The following is a 3,624-nucleotide window of genomic DNA, read 5'->3' on the forward strand; positions in this document are numbered from 1 at the left end:
AACACATCAAAATACCGAACGAATACCAAATTCACATGACTACTATTAGCATGACTTATCCCATGTCCTCAGGAACAAAAGTAACTACTCACAAAGCATAATCATATTCATGACCAGAGAGGTAATGAGTAGCATCAAGGATCTGAACATAAACTCTTCCACCAAGTAATCCAACGAGCATCAACTACAAAGAGTAATTAACACTACAAGCAACCTTACAAGTACCAATCGGAGTCGCGATACGGAGATTGGTTACAAGTGATGAACTAGGTTTTGGAGATGAGATGGTGCTGATGAAGATGTTGATGGTGATGAGTCCCCTCCGATGAGAGGAGTGTTGGTGATGACGATGGCGACGATTTCCCCCTCCGGAAGGGAAGTTTCCCCGGCAGGATCGTCCTGCCGGAGCTCTAGATTGGTTCTGCTCAAGTTCCGCCTCATGGAGGCGGCGAATCCACGAAAAAGCCTCCTCCTGATTTTTTTCAGGACGAAACCCTTCTTGTAGGAAAAGGGGGGAGCCAGAGGGCCAGCTGGGTGCCCACAAGCCCCCTAGGCGCGACCAGGGGGTGGCCGCGCCTAGCAGGCTTGTGGCCACCTGCTGGCGCCCCTCTGGCACTTCTTCGGCCCAGTATTTTTTATAAATCCCAAAAAAATCCTCGTTGATTTTCATGGCGTTTGGAGTTGCGCAGAATAGGTATCTCAAACTTGCTCCCTTTTAAGGCCAGAATTCCAGCTGCCGGCATTCTCCCTCTTCATGTAAACCTTACAAAATAAGAGAGAAAAGGCATAAGTATTGTACCGTGAAGTGAAATAACAGCCCAAAAAGCGACAAATATCAACAAGAAAGCATGATGCAAAATGGACTTATCATTCATCACCACTATTTTTAATTGGGGTGTCGTCGTCGCTCCTCCGTGTGATGCCATCATCTTTAGGTGTGTCCACCATATATACATCATAGCTCCAGGTGGCACTCCATCGTCCAGTTATGGGAGGAGCAGGTGTCTCTACATATATATATATATATATATATATATATATATATATATATATATATATATATATATATATATATATATATGTTTGTGTGTGTGTGTGTATATATATATATATATACATATATGTACCAACATATCAGTTAAATCGTCGATAGTGGCTATCAAGTGGGTGGTGGGTGGGAAACACAACTCCATGTGATCGGGCTCGGAGCCGAACTGAGCATAGGTCGGGGCCGGGACGTCCAAAATATCTATAGTTCAGATCCAGGCCAGCGTCTCATCTGATAGCGAGGGGTTGGCCGGACTAGTCCTTAGAGCTTTGACGGAGTTGATCTCCGGCGCGTCGGCACAAGGAGTGTGCTTAGACAAGGTTAACCCCTAATTCCCAAATGCAATGGACAGATCCGTGGTTGAGGATGGATATGAAGTAGGCACAGTCCCAGACACGAGGTCGGGGAGGGGACCCGAAGTCAAGGCTTAGGGGTTTCCAGGCTCTTTGGCCGAAGTCGAGAACCTAGCGAGGACCGGATCACCTTGGGCATCGGCAACGTAATCTAGGTTGTCGAACTTGATTCCCTCGCCCAGGGCGAACCCATCGATCTGGTCGTGCTGACAAGTTGCTTCGATATGCGAAACAATGATGCCGAACGCGGAGAGTTGACGGGGATGAAGATATCCCCGACGCTAATGCCTTCGCTAGTGACCAAGCGAGCCATCGATCCTTCTGGGGATCCTTCAGTGGAACTATCAACGAAAGCACCAATATCGGTGTCAAAACCGACAGATCTCGGATAGGGGGTACCGAACTATGGATCTTGAATCGTTGGGTAAGAGGAGACAAAGGAGATGATGTTTATCTAGGTCCGGGCCCTCTTAATGGAGGTAAAACCCTACGTCCTGCTCTTGTTTATATTGATGGTGAAGTATCAAGTACAGAGTTGATCTACCTCGAGATCGTATGTTGTGGTCTAAACCCTAGGAATAATAATCTGAACTTGTCCTACCAACTAAATCCCTCTCGTTTATATAGATACGAGGGGTACTATGATTACACGATGTCCATTATACTAAGGAGAAAGCATGTCGACTATAACGTGACCGTGGGGTGCACGCCAAGTCTTCGGAGGAATTCATCGTGGATACGACATTACCTTATCTTGTCTGGATTTCAATGGTAATTATGGGACGGCCGAGGAGTCCAACCCATAGAAACACGTAGGCGGCCCGAGGATCATTTAATCCTGGACTCCTTCACCAACAACCTTCACTAATAAAGAAATACGCTTTTAGCCACTTGTGAAACTAGCAACCTTTCAAGGTATATAAATAAACAAGTGCATTTTACTTACACGTGAGACCTAATAAAATAAATAAACAAGTACACTACTACTTTCATGCTAGACCAACGCTTGCATAATGCACAAATAACAAGTGTAAAAATGCTGACTCCAACTTAAAATTCTGCTCTTAGGCAATGACATAACTCCTTGTATTTTGGCAAATTATAGCATGCTCCCTCTTATCCCTTCTTTTGAGGGAAATATTATCGTTCACCCGGAGGATCTCATGAAACGTCTACCACCTGGTTTGATCGACATGTGTCCCATTGACCCACGTAAGCTGCTGGACTGCACCATCCCCCTGCGAGGCATGCTGCGCCGCTCACGCCGTCGTAGCGTGTAACATGTTTTTTTTTTGCGATAGTAACATGTTCTTTGTTACATAAATTTTCTGTAACATGGTCTTTATTGCAAAAAAAATCTACACATATTTAACAGGGTCTTTGCTGGAAAAAATGTTTATGCACCATAATTACATGATATGTGTTAGAAAAAAATCGGCAACACAATCTTTATTGCAAATATTTCTGTAACAAAAATTATGTTTAAAGGATTTCTGCAACAAGACTTTTGTTTCGGAAGTAGAGGATCATGCATGTCCGCTAGATTATACGGGATCTAACGGCTTGCGTGGCGGCAGATCTTCTAAAAAGATCTACAGGGTAGCACTCCCCTTCTTTTTACATGTGAGATAAGAAGGTAGGAGTTAATCACATCACAAATTAATAAAATCAATGGTTTAGATCTATTACATACCCTTGCTTATCATGTAGAAATAGGGATAAGAAGGAGCGTGTTAAAACTACTTTTGTGTAACAAAAAATCATGCAATCCTAGGTGACACTGTTCTCTCCGCTCGCTCGTGACCCAGGTGAATCCTAGCTGCCATACCAGCTCCCCCTCCCAGATCTCCCACCCCCCTCGCCGTCGCCGGCAAGCGCCGCCCGGCAAAGCCCGCACGGCGACGGAGGGGTCTCTCTTTTCTCCCTCTCGCGAGATCTGGGTATCGGGGGGCGCGGCGCTTGCTGGCGTCGGTCGCGGTGGGGGACGATTGCGGCGGGTGCAACGCGAGCTGGCATCGGTCGTGATGGGCGCAACGTGAACTGATGAAGAGGCGCGGGGCGCAACGCGAGAAGGCGACCGACGCGGCACGAGCAAGCGGAGGGGTTGCGACACCAAAATCACCGACGACGGCGCCCTAGATTTGGGGATGCAGCGGCGCATCAGGGCCTGATTGGGGCCGATCTGGGCTCAGCGGGCCCGCTCGTCCTGGACTGCTCGACAGG

The sequence above is a fragment of the Hordeum vulgare genome, chromosome 7H (assembly GCF_904849725.1).
Source record: "Hordeum vulgare subsp. vulgare chromosome 7H, MorexV3_pseudomolecules_assembly, whole genome shotgun sequence".
Taxonomy (NCBI): Eukaryota; Viridiplantae; Streptophyta; class Magnoliopsida; order Poales; family Poaceae; genus Hordeum; species Hordeum vulgare.